A 17,825-nucleotide genomic window follows, 5' to 3' on the forward strand; every position below is an offset into this window, starting at 1 on the left:
AGGATTATCTGATCCTTCTGTCAAGGCTAGCGTTCTGCAGCTGTTGATGATCAGAAATTTTGTTCCTAGGAAGGTACAAGATAATGAGGGTTGGAAGTATTTTCTTTAGTCTAGTAATCATGTGGAATGGTATGATAATGGTTCAGTGTGGGCGGTCTGTCGGTAAGTCAGATCAATGTAAGATTTTAGGTTTCGAGAAAGGTAGAAGTGGTTTTCTGCAAGCGGTTAAGGTCCATTCTGCTTCAAGTTTGGTGAAGTTCTACTAGGGTTGGATTCGGTTGTCTTGGGAAGGCTGTGGTATCCTAGGGTTATGGTTGTGTTTCTCAGATTGTTTGGCGTGTTCAGAAAGGTAAGGGCGGATTTCTAGGATGAAATCTTATTTAAATGGAGGAGAGTTGTAACGCCTTGTTTTTTGAATTGTTCCCTTGTTGGGGATGGTGATCATAGATTGAGTATTAGCAGGCTTCAGATCCTTGAGTAATTGAGTTTTGGACTCAGTTGGAGTTGGATAATGTAATTCAGATGTTTCGGGTATTCGGTTTGTGTTCGGAATCAAATGACATTTCAGTAATTTGTCAGTTTGGGCTTTTATGGAAAGTGGATTTTCGTTCGGGATATCTTATGAAGAGTATGAATTGATAATAGTGTTGAGCGTCTCGATACATTTTCATGGATACAGGGATGGTCGGATGCGAAGTTGTATCGAGAAAGTTATGGTCTTCGAATGAATTAGGGTTTGGGGGAAACCCTAATACGCGGGGCGTACCAAGGCGAAGGGAGTTATGCAAGGCGTAGCTGGAGGAACGAGGAGCGTAGTTATGAAGTGGGTCGGGATGCGAGACCTCGTACGCTGGGCGTACGAGGAGGTACGCGAGGCGTATGTGGGTTAGGTTGAAAACCATAATTTTAGGGTTGTACCCTATATAAGCATAATTTTAGCCCTCTTACTTCATTTATAGGTTATCCTCCACCCTCTCAAAACCCTAAATCGTCCTTTGACCTTCATGGTGGCATTTTGAGCTCATGGTGTCCATTTTTGGTGTGTTTGGTCCACTTCCAAGAAGATGGAGTTTGGTGAAAGGATGGGAATCAAGGAAGAACTTATGGATCTTGCTTATGTGTCTCATTTCCAGCTTGTTGGAGGTAAAAAGCTTTGAACTTGATCATTGATGTCTTAGATCTATCATTTGTGAGTTTTGGTTCATTTTGGTCCCAAGAATGAGATCTAGCGGTATTGATCCCATTCCAGGAGCTTTAAGTTGCCCCTCTTAGTGTTTATGAGGTTCAAGGTCCATAAAGTTGGCACCTTTATAGTTTAAAACCATCCATGTTTGAGTTTGGGTCCTTTTCATGAAAGTAAAATGCTACACTTTGAGATTGGGTCTTCTTGGGGCATGCAAAGTCACCAAGTTAGTGACTTTATGGTTCTAGACGTTCATTTAGAAGTAGATCTGTGGTTTGGACTTATGGGATGAAGCATTAAGAGCTTAATGAAGGTTTTGGCTCAATGGAGGAGTACGTTGGGCGTATAAGTCTGTACGCATAGCGTACAAGGCAAGCAGCCTGTACGCTTAGCGTACAACTGAGTACGTCTTGCGTACTCACTCAAGAGAAGTTTTGCTTATTGGTCTTCGATATGGCCCATCAGTTGGGCTTAGTCGTTTTGGGCCCTATTGGGCCATCAAGTTTTGGTCTGATAATGATTTTGAGAAGGCCTACGATCGGTTTGGGCCCAATTTGGAAAATTGGGCCACAGTTTGGGCCACGAGTGGTTTTTGGGTATTTGGGCTTGAGTGTTTGAGTTATTAATGGACCATCGGAATATAAAGTGTTTTGGACTAGAAAGAATGGTTGGGCCTTAAGGTAAGGCCAATCTAAGGGTTTTGGGCCCAATATGGAAAATTGGGCCATTGATTGATTAATTAGCCTTTGGGACTTTCAGTTTGTAAGTTTGGGTCTAGGATTTGTTCAAGGCCAGGTTAGGGGTAAAATGTTCTTCTTACCCCATGTATGGAGTTGTGGTTATGGATTGGACCCCAATTGTTAATTGGGTGATGTTTTGTTATTGATAGTTCGGGGATCTGTCAGCCAGCAGCCAAGGGTGATTCTGTATGATTCAGCAGTACGAGGTGAGTCTTTTCACTATATGCATGGGTCGAAGGCATCATTGTCGGCCCATTATGTGTTATGTGGTATGCTAGTTGTTTATGTGATACTTGCATGGAAGACCCCCCCCCCCCCCGGGGGGGGGGGGAGTGGCAATTGGATATCAGACCATGGGGGAGCCCATGGCATTCCAGGTAAAGACCATGAGGGGAGCCAATGGCATACTAGATAAAGACCATGGGGGGAGACCATGGAAACTATATGTATGTTGCATGATAATCTGTGGATGTATGTTGTATGGTATTTTGGGGAACTCACTAAGTTTTGTGCTTACGGTTTTCAGTTTATGTTTCAGGTACTTCGATTTTCAAATGGATGGGCTCGGGATGATTGCAGAGCACACACCTCATGTTTATGCCTTCTGTGATTTACTATGATCTACCAATGTTTTGCTAATACTTAATTACTCTGATTGTTATGGAAGAGACATGTATTAACGATTTATTAATCTAAAAACAAAAAATTTTATGTCACGATAATTGAGGTTCAACAGTGGGCACAATAGTTTTTGGCGCTTGAGCAGACTATTGAGTCGGTGGATGAGATCACCGCCAAGTTAAGGGAGAGTGCATTGTTTTTCCCTCAGTATCCGACGATGTAGGTAATAAGGATGACTAACTACCATGGCATTTTGAGGACGGAGATATAGGAGCATGTGAACATCTCGACTCATAGGACTCTTTTCTAGTTTGGTAGAGGCAGCTAGGGAGAGGGAGCTGGAGTTGGAGATACAACAATGGAAAAGGAAGTAAGGTCAGGTTCATTCGTATGCAGCGTCAACTAAGAAAACTAGATTGACTGACATTTGGTTAGGAGATCGAGAGATTCATGGATCTTGCAGTATGTTTGGTCGGATTCATCAGGGTACTTATCATGCACTAGGTTTGACATGTTTCAAATGTGGTTAGGAGGGTCACTACACCCTGGATTGTAGTCAGAGGGAATCAAAAGTATGCTTCTTTTGCAATCAACTGTTATGGCCATTTGTACTCTAAGAGTAGATGGGGTGGTTTTGGATCCAACTCCTCTAGCTTGGTAGCTACCAAATGGACGATATTGGACAACTAGAGTACCAAGGGACGGGGTTTGAGTTATCAGTTTTTGTGAGTACGACCGGATGCAACATTGGATGGTTTCCTCTATATCTTTTTATTTATGCTTTCATTGTTTCAGTTGTAATTCTTGAATAATTTATTTGAATGATATTATCTTAATAAACTTTGGTTATGTTTTGGTTGATTTATTATGTTTGGACTGTTTTTCTGATTGTGGGATTAATGCGCATATGTGTTGGAACTCTTGGGTTTTTTTGAATGATTCAGATTCTCCTTGCTCTTCTGTTGGCATGGTGGCATGGACCAAGTAGTAAAGTCGTTGGTTTGACTTGAAATTTTGAATGGGTATGCAGGCATCATAGTCTAGCTGATTCCAAGTGGGGGAAAATCTCTTCATCAGATGGAAATATTTCTAAATGCAGGTCATCCCAGAGTTTCATATTCAAGGATATGAGGGCAACTGGTTTTGGTCATTGTTCAAATTGAAGTGTATGTAAGGAGCGATGTTCAGTAGTCGGATGTGATCAGGGAAGCAGACATTGAGGATTCCAGGTTATCCCATTTGAAGGTTTGAAGCATCAACATTGGCGTAAATTTTGGGTTAGTGTGTAGGTTCCGGTCGAACGTGGTGTGAGGGATTCTTTGGCTGTTCTTGTCCGATGAAGGCTTTGGGGCTCAAAGCATGACTCAAACACCTGACAGGGTCTAGTAGACTAGCGGTCTGTCTCGTGTCAACTTTCCTTGCTATCCTTGTAGGTTTTTGTGAAAGACCATGAAGGTAGCCCATGTCACTTGCTTGTAAGACCAGGATTTTGCCCCTGACATTGCAAGGAAAGACTATACGGGTAGCCCATGACAGAAGTGTTGTAAGACTATGGTTTGGCATATAACATTCACTTGGATGAAATAGGCTGGAAATGATTATAAGACTGTAGGAGGACCACATCATTCACATGGATAAAATAGACCATTGGGTGGGGCCCGTTGACTAAAATAGGGCGTTGTAGGGGTGATTGTAAGACTGTGGGAGGACCATAACATTCACCTAGGTTGAAACACACCCGTCATTGTTTATTTGTTATGTTGATTGTTTTGTTGTTCCTCATTTTAGGGGTGAGGGGTTTTAGAACCGTGTTGATGTATCAATTAGTTTAGCCTTTGCTTGTGGGGGGGGGGGGGAGGGGGCTCTTCTTGGTCCCGCTTTTGCGTCTAAGTGTGAGGTTTGGCGGTTGGTAGTGGAGTCTTTCTCCAGTTTTTGGTAAGATGGTGAGGTTGGGGAGGTCTTGGTCAGATCGGAGTTGGAGTTTGTGGTTGGAAAGGTTAGGTTTTGTGAGGCACTGTCTGTCTGGAAGTCATACATGGTTTCAGAGTTTCAAATTTTAAATAAGGAAGCAGTACTCCTTGATGTTAGTTAGTTGTGTTGTGATGGCATTTGTTCTTAAGTGGGTTGCATGCTGCTCGCTAAGGATTGAATCAGAATCAGTATTAGAAGAATAAGACGTCGATTAGGATGTTAACCCGCGACTGCATTTGTTTAGGTTCGACTTTTATAATTATCCGCCTGGTTTGGCTTATGCGCTTGGTTTTGGGAAGTCTCTATGTTGGTTATTGCAACTTATGGTATTCTGAGTGGTGTCGACTTGTGTTGAAGAGTATGGTCTTGGAAAAACTATATGGGGTTCGGAGGGCGTTTAAGGAGTTATTGGTAAGGACTAAATTCATGGACAAAAATCTAATTTAAGTGGGGGAGATTTGTAACACTCATTTCCCAGCTTGGATCAGTGGATGGTATAAAGGAGTCAAATGCATGATTTTTGAGGAAAACCTTATGCCACAACGTGAGATGAAAGGTGTCACAACGTGGAAGGCTTTCTTCCATATTTAAAGCCATTAACTCATGACCTAGGGCATCATTTTCAACCTCCAACCTCTCTCAACAAAACCCTAGACCTATTTCATGTTTGTGAGCTTATTTGATTGATTGGAGGCCTTGTTCTTGGCTTATGGTGAAACTTGAAGAAGAAGGAAGTGATAGGTTTTATAGGTCATAATTAAAGCATAAGGCGAAAACAACTTAACCCTTAAGTTCACATGCAACCTATTTGGGATCTAAGATTTCTCTATTGAAAGCAATAAACAACTGAATATCAAGAACCCTAAGGCATCCTACTATTATAGAAAATAACAACGATTAGGGCTGACATACCTGTTAACGTATCCCTCTAGGAATATGTTAAAGATAACAACACTACTATCTTTAGGACGATCTAGTTAACGGTCGCAACTTGTCCTACTGCCAGACCGGGCCCTCGCCCTCGCGCTAGGATCTTAATGCTTGGTGCCCTCATGCCCAGGTCCAATTCCTGACGACAATCTTTGGTCTATAATAAGCCAAAATAGAAGAAGGGATCGCCTCACTCTTCTCTTAAACCCTAATCTCCATATCCTCATACACACATGGACTAGACTGTCTGAATTTTGCCCCAGGATCACCTCCTGGACGTCGACGGATGCTCTTTCTTCATTGTTGTGATTACAGGGTGCGACCCAGCCGGTACTATCAAGTGAAGACGTTAATCCCCAAGCACATATCACAGCACTTGGCGCCATCCGGGCGTGTACTCAGAGTTACCCAAACGCTAGCAGAACAAGTACCAGGATCCACGGCGGAAACCTCAACGGTAATGATATCCGCCTTATAGCGACCTCCACCTGTCACAACAGAGCATCTGGTTACAACCACGACTGCAACGCCACATATAACGGTGACCCGATAGTTGAAACCACCAGTTTCTCAGCCGCAACCGCCGCGTAGCAAGCGGGGATGAACACTTCGTCGCCAGGAACCATACTGTCTTCTATGAAACATCCAATGTTGAGGTATCAATTCTCTCCCATAGCAGACATGCCACACATTCCACTCTTCGTATAACAACCACTGATGTTCAATCCCTATTTCCAATAGCTGCAGGGATATATTCCCCAAGTGCCAACATTGCATGGGACCAACCCTCACACGATATCGACGTATGAGTCTAACCCTTAGTCTTCATTGGCACAACAACTCAATCCCCAAGCACAACAGTGGTTGGGGCCGAACCTGTACATGCTCCAGCAGCTGGTATCGATCTCACAGTTGCATTAAAGCACACAAATAAGCTTACAACAACAACCGTACACATCTCAGGTGGTGATGTATAACCAAGCATAATACAACCCGTATTACACTCAACAATTCATGATGCACGGTAGATTTCCATACCCACACGTGGAAAACCCGGTGAGAAGTACCAACTCCGCTTTCTGCCAGGAACTCTTACAATACGAGATTCCACACTCGACGATGTTACCAAACATCTGAAAATACAACGACACCACCTATCCAGACGAGCACATCGACACTTATGAGTGGACGATGACGTCGCTGAGGATGGACAAACACTTCACCTGCATATACTTCATCGTCACGCTATCGGGAAATGTAGGAAAGTGGTTCAAGGCGTTATGACCCGACAACATCTCGAGTTTCGAGCAAATATAGTAGCTCTTCCTCAATAATTTCATGCAATTAAGGAATGGTAAAGGATATGCAAACTCGATTATGGCATGGAAGAAAAGGAGGGAGAATCGATAAGAGAATATTACGATAGATTCAATTTGACAACTCTAAACGTCCCGGGCCATGAGGAATTCATTATCAACGACTCTTTCGTCAAAGGTTTACTACCTCAACCTCTATTAAAGAAGATGCAAGGGACGGTACCTCAATCCATGGACGAGCTCAAGTACAGAGTTGAGAAACATCTCAGAAAAATCGATGGTGAAGAGAGGAAAGAAGCCAACCTAAAGGATGTCGCCAATGTGTACATAAAACAAGAAGAAGCAGTCTCCCGCCCAAGCATCGGCCATCGAGAGTGCTAGGATGGGGGCCATGACAAGTGTAACTGACACTCGTGACATTCGTCTTGGAGGTATCGCTCATTCAGCAACGACGAGCACCAAAACCATCAAACTAATGTTCATGCCATCGAGAAAACCCCTCCAAAGGTGGAAAAAGAAAAGGGCAAGTACTGTGAGCTTCACAAAAGTAAAACCCACGATATCGGCGAGCACGGTGCTAAAGAAAGATATCGAAGAAAATAATTAAAATGCGACCTCTCTGATATCGCAAAGAACCAGATATCCAAGTTCTATGGAGACTCGAAGAACACATGAGCTCAAAAAGACATGGAAAAATGACAAGACAAAAAGAGTGACATCTTCACCATCGCTAGACCCCGCAAGAGAGGCGAAGCCCACGAAGCAAAGGATGACATTAAGGTATTATCTAGCAATATACTTAATATCAAATTCTCGGTAGATGACCCAAGGCGACCAAACTAGGATCCCAGGTATCCATTCCTAATCATCGCCAACATACGTCAAATGCAAGTTCATCGTGTCTATATAGACAACGACAACAACACCGACATACTGTATGAACATTGCTTCAGGAAAATGCCTACCTCCTGGAAGGTGGGTCTAAAATCCCCAACATACGGTCCGCTAATAGGCTTTACCGGGCATAGTCTATGGCCACTAGGAGCCATACATATACTGCTCACTCTAGTTAGTCATGATGGGAGAGATAAGATCACACAAACGATTGAATTCTCAGTGATGCACCTCCCAACAGAGCATAACATCTTGCTCGGGCGACCGACACTTTTCCACCTACAGGCCATACCGTTAACAATCCATGGCATCGTCAAGTTTAGCACACGCGCCGAGTCAGCCATAATTGTTGCCATTAACCCACGAATGCACCACTGCCATCAAGTCATTTCCGTACCAGAGATGGTGCGAGCCCCAAAAAAGTCAAAGGAAGATTACCCAAAGAAAACAATCAGAATAGGCGCCAACCTATCAGAAGAAGCAAACGTAAGGCTAGTCGCCCTCTTGAAGCAGTAGTCCAAGGTCTTTTTATGGAAACCTAAAGATATGACAGGAGTCGATAGCGAGGTTATTGAGCATATCTTGAATATTATCTCACGGAGCAGTCCTATCAAACAAAAAAAGAGGGGGCGAGAGGGTGATAGAAACAAGGTAATCAACACAGAGTTGGCGAAGCTGGTGAATGCAGGCATCCTCCGAGAGGCAATTTTCCCTACCTGGATAGCAAATCCAGTAATGGTGAAAAACATGATGGATCGTGGCAGATGTGCATTGATTACTCCGATCTGAACAACGTCTGCCCAAAGGATCACTATCCTCTCTTGGAGATAGATCAAAAGGTGGAGTCCTTGGAAGGATTCCAATTCAGGTGTTTCCTTAACACCTACAAGGGCTACCATCAAGCTCAAATGAGAAGAGAAGATGAATAGAAAATGATCATTCATATCGATCGAGGCACATTTTGTTATCAGAAGATGCTCTTGGGCCTCATAAACACTGGGGTGACGTACTAGCGCCTGATGGACAAAGTTTTTGCAAACCAAATTGGTAGAAACATCGATGTCTATGTAAATGACATGGTCATTAAAAGCCATGACAAGGCAGCATTGCTGGGTGACATTGAAGAAACCTTTAAAACTTTCACAAAGGCTCAGATGAAGCTCAACCCGGGTAAGTTTTGTAACACCTAATTATCAGGTATCTTCCAGTTTGGTTTTAAAATTATAAAAGTTTGCACTTTGGTCCTTGTTACTCTAGGCGTAACTTGGAGTATGCATGGTGTACTCTCTTTAAGTCGGACACGTGGAACCCTTAGTACACTGGGCGTTCCTCAACATACGTTGTTCGTACTTGCTCAGACCATAAACCCTAGTTTTTAGGGTTTGGCCCCTATTTAAGCAACATTATGGACCTTAAGGCTGCCCCCTCATTAACCTCCTTACCCTAAAAAGATCCCCACGAAACCCTAGCCTCCGTTTGAGTGTTCTTAAGCCTTTTATTGTGATCTTATGGTGTTTTTGCGTACATTGAAGAAGAATAAGCTTGGTGGTGAAGCATTGGTTGAGTTGGAGCTTGAAGATCCAAAATCTTCAACATCTTTGCGAGACTCGGAAGGTATAAAGCTCTAAACTTTATGAGTCTTTAGTATAGATCTTGTATGTGGGTAAAATCTTATGCTCTTTGGTCCCATAAGATGATTCTTGTGAGTAAATGCTACTCTATAGGTCTTGAGTTGTTCTTTTGATGTTTCGGAGGTTCCTTGATGATAAAGTTTGCATCTTGATGGTTGAGGACCAACCATACAAAAGTTTATGGCCATTTTAGGAAGAAAGAATGCTATATCTAGGACTTGGACCTCTTGGAGCCATGCTAAGGCTTAAAGTTTTCGACTTTATGGATTAAGACCTTATTTAGAAGTAGATATGAGGTTTGGACGTTAATGTCTTAAGGGATTAAGCCTTGAGAATGAGAAAGATCCACTAACCCGTATGTTGGGTGTACTTCTGAGTACGTTCGCGTACTGGGTTTGATTACCGTTTTCTCCTTGCTGTTTGGAGTTGTATGTTGGGCGTAATCTGATGGTATGCATGACATACTCGCCAACTAGGCTTTTGGGCCTTGAACTAGTTTGGGCCATTGTTGCGCCATAAGTCTTTAAGGGTTTAGGCCATTATTGGGCCTTAGGTATTTATGGATTTGGGTCATTTCTGGGCCTTGGGCTATTTTGAGTCTTGAGTCGTGAATATATAGGCCCATTAAAGGAAGGGTAAAATGGTCTTTTACCCTAGGAGTCAGGATTAAGGATTTAGGCTATCGGTTATGGTTTATGGCCCAATTATTATTTAGGGTTTTATTATTTGTGATTTAGTATGGGTATTTTCCGGTTCAACAGCCCGAGTGTTATTTGTTTAATATCGGATCGAGGTGAGTTGCTTCACTGTACACGTGGGTCGAAGGCACCAATGTCGACCCATTAGATTATGTGTGTAGGATGATGGTTGTCTTTGTGACACTTATTGTTATGCCTATATGTGCTTGTTGTCTTTGTGACTCTTGCTGATATGATTGTATGCTTAGCTGTAAGGGGTAAAAAGACCTGATACTGGTTGAAAGAGACTGAAGGGGGTTAAATAGACTCAATACCGGTTGAAAGAGACCGAATGGGGTGAAATAAACCCAATACCGGTTGAAAGATACCGAATGGGTGAAATAGACTTAGTTATGTTTTGGCTATTATGTATGTATGGAATGGGGTATTTTGGGGAAAGTCACTAAGTTTTGTGCTTACAGTTTTATGTTTATGGTTTCAGGTACTTCCAGTTCGAAGGGGAAGGGCCCGACATGATGGCACCGCAACCGCCCATGTTTTCCGCACTTTTATGATTTTGGGAATTGTACTCTGATGAATATTTCACTATGACATACTTTTGGATGGTTTGACATGAATATTTGATGGTTTGGATTGAATTAAAATAATTTTTTTACCTATGATTTTTGGGATATTACAAGTTGGTATCAGAACCTTGGTTTGAGGGATTCAGGCACACTTTCGGGTGTGTCTGAACTCAAACTGAGGAGTTGATACTCTTTTTTTTTTAAAGAAAAGAGTTTTCTAAATAAACTTTTATAAAGAAAAGGGGTGTGATGTATTCAATCAACCGGGCTCAAGTATGTATTTCCAAAATACCCATACATGTTATTGTCTCAATATATGTATATATGTATAGTATGCTAGATTAGAGCTAAGGATCTACTCAACATTGCATAGTAGGATGCTATGAGAGATGCAATTGTATGCTAGTTGTATAAACCCTTAGAATTCCGTGCTAATAAGGATTTTAGATGATTGGATAGAGTAGCCTAGTTGGGTAGTGTCCTGGGCTAGAACTTAAAGTTTGAATGTTTCTTGCTTTGTGTGTTAAAAGTGACTCGAGCATTTGGATCATGTTCATGGATCAATTTGAGAACTTGGACCTCAATGGAGCACTTGGGGTTCATGGAGCATGTGACAAAGGAACGAATCTTCTGAGAAAGGAATGGATCATCATACAAAGGAACGAATCAAGTGCCAAAGGAACAGATCATTTACAAGGGGGTCTGGAGCACCTGGAAGAGGTTTGGGGCACTTCGAAGAGGTTTGGAGCACTTGGAAGGGATATGGAGCAACAAGGGGTCCTTGTTGCGCCATATGATAAAGGAATGGGCCAAGAGGGATGCTCTTGCGCTATGATGCATCTTGTTGCGCCATGCATGTGCCTGTTGCTCCATGGTGATGATGTTGCTCCAAGATTGATGTTTGTGCGCCATAATTAATGCTCTTGCACCATTTATATCCTTGTTGCTCCATCTAGAGATGTTTTTGCACCATGGAGAAGTTGTTGCGCCATCATGGACCATCTTGGTACATGATACGCCATATTGATTCCTTTGTTGTCCCATGTTGATCCGAGTATGCCTAGAAGATGATGATGATGCTCACGAATGTTCCAGAAGATGCTTCATGGCGGATTGTGATTGGTTGACACCATTCATCGGCCTATGGGCCAATGGGCTTGGCCCATTAGGGTTTTAGGTCTGATCTCTCAAGTATAAATAGGGATGCATGCTAGGTCATTTTGTATCTTTAATTCTAAAGTGATAGGCGAATCTCTGTGTAATTGTACTTGTAACCTCTGTTTGAGAGCTCTGAAATAAAAGAATACTCCCCTCTTGCCCGTGGACGTAGGTCACCTTGACCGAACCACGTAAATACCGTGTCTTGTGTGCTTATAGTTTTGCTAGTTATCCGCTTTACTCCCTAACAAGTGGTATTAGAGCCGCGGTTTGTATTCCTGTGATTGAATATGTCTATTCAGAAGTTTGGTTTGGAGAAGTTCAATGGTTCAAATGACTTCACTTTGTCGAAGGTGAAGGTGAAGGATCTTCTCGTTCAACAAGGATGTGCGGCAACAGTGGAAGGAGAGGCAAAAATGCCAAAGGACATGGCAGTTGATAATAAGGTGGACATTCTGACGAAGGCACGTAGTGCCATTATATTAAGCTTGACAGATGAAGTATTGAGGGAGGTCGTGGATCAAACAACTACTTCTGGGCTCTAGCATAAACTTTGTGACAAGTACCAAAACAACTCACGAACAAACAGGTTGTATCAGATGCAAAGGTTGTACACTCTCAGAATGTCTGAAAGTACCCAAGTGAAAGATCATATGGATAACTTCAATTGCATCATTTTTAATCTACAAGGTGTTGACATGAAGATTGAAGATGAAGATCAGGCGCTCATTCTCTTATGTTCTCTTCCCAAATCATATGAGAATTATGTTGATACCATGCTTTATTGTAGGACAACGATCACTGTGAATGATGTGAAGGACTCTTAGATGTCCAAGGAACTGAAAAGAAAAGTTTCAGCTGTAAAGGAGGTGTCCAGTTCTGGTTTGTTTGCAGGGATAGGAAGGATAGAATAGAGGAAAGGGGGAAACAGAGGGAGATCTCGTTCTAAATTGAAGTCTAAAGGTTCTTCGAGTACCAAGTGTTATACTATAAGGAGAAGGGGCACTTCAAGCGAAATTGTCCACGACTGAAGAATGGGAAGTCCAAGAGTGAATCAAGCAGCAATAACACTGCTGCTGTGGTTCAGGAAAATTCTGATGAAGGGAACGATGGTGATGTACTGACTGTATGTAAATCAAGTTCTGCTGATGCTTGGGTCTTGGATTGTGGAGCATCCTATCACATGACGTATAATCATGACTGGTTCGACTCCTTCAAAGAGTGGGATGGAATAGTTAAGATAAGTGATGATTGGGTGAGCATTATCAAAGGTAGTGGCACGGTGCAGATCAAGATGCATGATGGCATGGTCAGGAAGTTAGATTCTGGTATGTTCCGAAATTTTGGAAGAATCTAATTTCTCTTGGCACATTGGCTAAGAATGAGATGAGGTACGCTGGTGAAGGTGACTGGGTCAAAGTGACCAAAGGCTCTCTGGTTATAATGAAAGGGAAGATGAATCGTGGAAGGATCTATATCCTAGAAGAAAGTACGGTTATGGGAACGGTGGCTATCTCTTAATCCTTGAATGAAGGTGATGACAAGACAGAGTTGTGGCATTGTAGGTTGGGGCACATGAGTGAGAAAGGCATGTCAGTTCTAAGTACACAAGGACTGCTTCGTGGAGAGGCTACTGGAAATATAAAGTTTTGTGAAGCTTGCGTTCAGGGAAAGCATCGCAAAGTGAAGTTCGGTACTGGTCAACACACAAGCAAGGATATCCTGGAGTATGTTCATAAAACCGCAGTCTTGAATTTACACTTAGAACGTCGTATGCATTATTCGAAAAATTCGCGTAAATTTTGTTGAGGCTCTTGTGAGACACTCCTTCATCGTACCTACCTAGCGTACACCGTAAGCCCTGTAGTTATAACTAGAGTCTCCTAGAGGGAGAGCGAGGTAATTGTGTATAGATCTATACAGGGTTGACACCCCCACACCTAAGTTGTTCGCTACAGCTAGAGGGGACAGTCTAGGGTGACAAATATCTTTTAGAAACCGACGCCCGAAGAACGTCAAGACAGGTGCGTTAGTCATATTAGCATGGTTGTAACGACTCATATAGAGAATAACAATATTATTTTGAATTTACGAAGAATTTACACTCTACTAGTTTTATAAAATACAAAACCACGTTTCATCTATTTTGTAAACTAATTACACCACTACGAACTTAGGGTTATAAGACCACAACTCTTTTATATACAAAAAATATAGGATTTTCTGGGAACACACACTTTTCAAATACAAACAAAGAAAAATAAAGAACATGCATGCAATTATACACGATTTTGGAACGAGACTCACAAACTACTTTTTATAAAAAATATTGGATTTTCTGGAGTTTTACAACTTATTATAAACAAAGATATTACAAAGTTTTCTTACAAATATGCTTATGAACTCACCAACATTCTATGTTGACGCTTATAGTTTTGCTAGTTATCCGTTTTACTTCCTAACATTGTGCTTCTAGGGACTCCACTAGTGTCGACTAGTTATTATGAGAATACTTCAAATTACATGTTGAGGGGATTAGATAATTCTCGAAGGTTAGGTTCAACTTTATTGCATAACTCTTGTTTAAGTCCATCATTGTAGAGTGGGACCTAGCAATCACTACAAGAAAAAGTCGAAATAACTACGGAAAAATTATGTAGCTAAAACATGATATTCCGTAGTTAAAATCGATTAGCGACGGAATTTGCTACGGATCCATTATGTAGGCAAATTCTTCGTTAGTAAAGGTTCGTTACGGAACCGTAGCACCTTCGCAACGGAATTTACAACATACTTATTTCGTAGAAAACATGGACTACATCCGTAGCAACATCGTAGCAAATTAACTACAATTTATTTTCGTAGCAAGTCCGTAGTGAATTAACTACGCTCCGATCCGTAGTAAATCTGTCGCAAATTAACTACAAACTAAATTCGTAGCTAGTTTCTGTAGCAAATCCACTATGGGTAATGGCGTAGCTAGTACTCCGTAGGAAATTATACTATGACCTAATTATGTTACAAATTAACTACAAACTAGCCCCGTAGCTAATTTTCGTAGCAAATCAACTATGGGTAATATTGTAGCAAACATTCCATAGTGAATTTACTACGATGTATCAAATATGTTGTAGTAAATTTACCACAACCTACTTCTGTTGCAGAAAAAATGTGACAGAATACGTTTCATAGCGACATCCATAACAATTCAACTACAAAATGTGACAGAATTAATTCAAATAAATACAAAAATGACTCGACTTTTTCCAAAGCAAATTACTAACAAAATCAACATTATGAAATTGCATTAAACAGTAAAATAAATTACATAAACTCTTAATAAAAACATAGTTTATCATCAAATAAAATTTCACTTTGTCCAAAATACCAATCAAATTAATCTAATAGTCAAACTCAACTAGAAATCCTAAACATGCAAGCAATAAAAAATATATCACTAATTATTTGTGCTTCTCATATCATTGACCATGTTTTTCACATCACCCAACTCCATCCTTTGTTTATGTATGGTTTCCTCTAGTTTCTGGATCTTTGAATAGAGATGATGATTTCCCGAACTAGTATCTAGTTAAATGCATATTTGAGAAGAGTTTTCGAGAAAAATAGACCTGCCATATGATCGAAACCCATAAACTCTTTTCTTGCAATCATGTCCTCCAACAACAACTTGCTTTCAAAAACTTCCTCTCCTAGCAGTGCCAAATCCACATGTCGAGACACAAACAAATCCTACAATGTTATAGTTGCATTAGTATATAGTTTATACAATATTTTTTTTAAGTTCCTATTATAAAAATAATTAAAAATAAACTTACATGAACTTTAGATTTTTCAACTTGAAACGTCTTTTCGTCATGATCCTATTATAAAATAAATTAAAAATTAAAAATAAACTTACATGAGCAAAATAAACGTCTTAGGCCATCTCCAACCCATCCCCATTTTTTCTTCCATAAATGGAGTAAATAGTGTTTCATCTCCAACGCTACTCCATTTTCTACCCCATTTTTTACCCCAAAAAGTATATTCCTAGAATATTCAATTTTTATAACTTATATATATATTGTCAAATACACCCATCTACTAATTAAACTCTATATTTATGATTAATTAATATAAATTAGTATATAACATGATATTATAAATATTAAATATTGCATTTAAATTATAATTAGTAAATAAAATAAACTAAAAATATATAAAATAAAAATTAGAGGGACTAAAATTGACAACCAAACTTCACCTCCATTTTTGGAGATATGAATAGTATTCCCCTATATATGGAGGAATACTATTCATATCTCCAAAAATGGAGGTGAAAATGGGGTAGGGTTGGAGAAGAATGGGGAAGAAATGGGATGAAAAATGGAGTTTGGGGGGGTGGGTTGGAGATGCCCTTAGTAAGAGTAAACATGAATAACTCATAGCATGAAGGAGCTTGTCTGTATATTCCTCCGACATTAATACCATATATATGTCAAAATCTCACCACAAGATTTAATAAAAGAAATATATTATAATACTAGAATATAATACTTTACATTAACCAATAATAAATCAAGAAGGTGGTCATATTATAAGGATATTTTATGATGATATAATAGTTTTCATAAAATAATCATAAATAAAAATGAACGTAATATGCTATAATACTTAAAATAGACCTCCATTAGATCAAATGAAAATAAGATGCTAAAAAAATATTAACCGGTAAAAGACACTTACCGAATCTCGATCATAAGTCGGAAGTGCAGCTTAATATCACTTTCCAGGTGTCTCCAAGATTTGCCTTTACACCGGCACATGATGATGGGTTCATTTCCATTTCAATACATTTTCTATAAAAATAAGTCATGGTGACATAATGCAAAAAACATGCATATTATAAAATATATGTAATTAAATTAGTTTTATTTTTTGCTCCTGACCAAGAGTAATAACAAAAAAGATAAAAGAATAATATCCAATAACAATATATAACTATTAGCACCTATATATCTTTGGTTACATACCCCGTGTACATGTCTTGCAATCTTAATCCATTTCTTTCTAAAATACAATTTACAATTATAAGAAACGCAGAGAAACCTTCATGATTACCAGCATCTCTGATAATGAACTTAATGAAATATCAACCAACTTATCAAAATAATGTTTCTTTTTTACAAAATTCTTCTTGCCTAATAAATAATAATAACACAATAAATATTCAAACGTTTAGTTGTATAACAAGGAAAGGGCAGAGGGAAGGACTAGAAGAAGAGGGTCTTGCTAAATTTTTAACAAAAGTTGAGCACAAAAAAGTTTTTGGATACGGTCCTAACAGAGCTTGGCTCAGTTAACAAAATAAGTTTTATTAGAACATGAAAACAGATTAAATCAAATGAAGTAGAATGCACCTTTAGATTATCTTCAAGAATACACGTAATGCATTCTCCATAATCTTACAACTATTAAAAAAACTGAAATTCATAGGTTATGCAAGATTCCAATCTTACACGAAAGACTATTCAACCAAATAAAGTACAAGAGTCACCGACAACAACAAAGTCACACAATACCAACTAAAAACAAAAAAATTTCCAGAATCATAAAATTATGAAAACTATGAACCCAAGAATCGCTTAGGAGAATGGAAAAAAGAGGACCAAAGGAAGAGCAGAAAACGTTTCACACACCTGTTAGAGCCGAGAATCGCACCTAAGTAGAGGCTTAGAATCAGACCTATGTAACAGACGAAGGAGAAGGATATACAAGCGAGGGCAGTACAGGGGCGGTTTAGCAGTAGACGCAACCAAGGAGAAGAGCGGGATCTAAATTTTTTGATTGTGAAATACTTAGGGTTTCTCTTTCCCTAAAATTTTGGAAGACGATACAGAGGCAGGTGTTTTAAACTTTGGATATAAAAAGATTTTGAGATTTTTAACAATTAAGCCCTTAAACTTTTATGAAATATTGGATTTTATCTTTTGGGGTTTTTTTGGGTTCGATAAAGTCGTAAGTTTGCGTGAATTTATGTTGTTTTTACCCTTTTATCATGTAAAAACTTTTAATTTTGTAATTTTTATGTAGTTTTTAACATTTTATCATGTAATT

General features: G+C 39.8%; 1 long non-coding RNA gene across 1 annotated transcript; it reads right to left on the bottom strand.

Moving 5' to 3' along the window:
- Nucleotides 1-15,077: 15,077 nt before the first annotated feature.
- Nucleotides 15,078-17,546, bottom strand: LOC145135741 (uncharacterized). Its single transcript, XR_013720012.1, has 4 exons — nt 17,408-17,546; nt 16,455-16,567; nt 15,545-15,589; nt 15,078-15,458 (listed from the first exon to the last, which is right to left on the bottom strand). It is a non-coding gene; the product is annotated as an uncharacterized LOC145135741 (long non-coding RNA).
- Nucleotides 17,547-17,825: the final 279 nt, after the last annotated feature.

Source organism: Lactuca virosa, chromosome 9, assembly GCF_052849685.1.
Source record: "Lactuca virosa cultivar CGN04683 chromosome 9, Lactuca_virosa_CGN04683_v6, whole genome shotgun sequence".
In the NCBI taxonomy this organism is placed as follows: domain Eukaryota; kingdom Viridiplantae; phylum Streptophyta; class Magnoliopsida; order Asterales; family Asteraceae; genus Lactuca; species Lactuca virosa.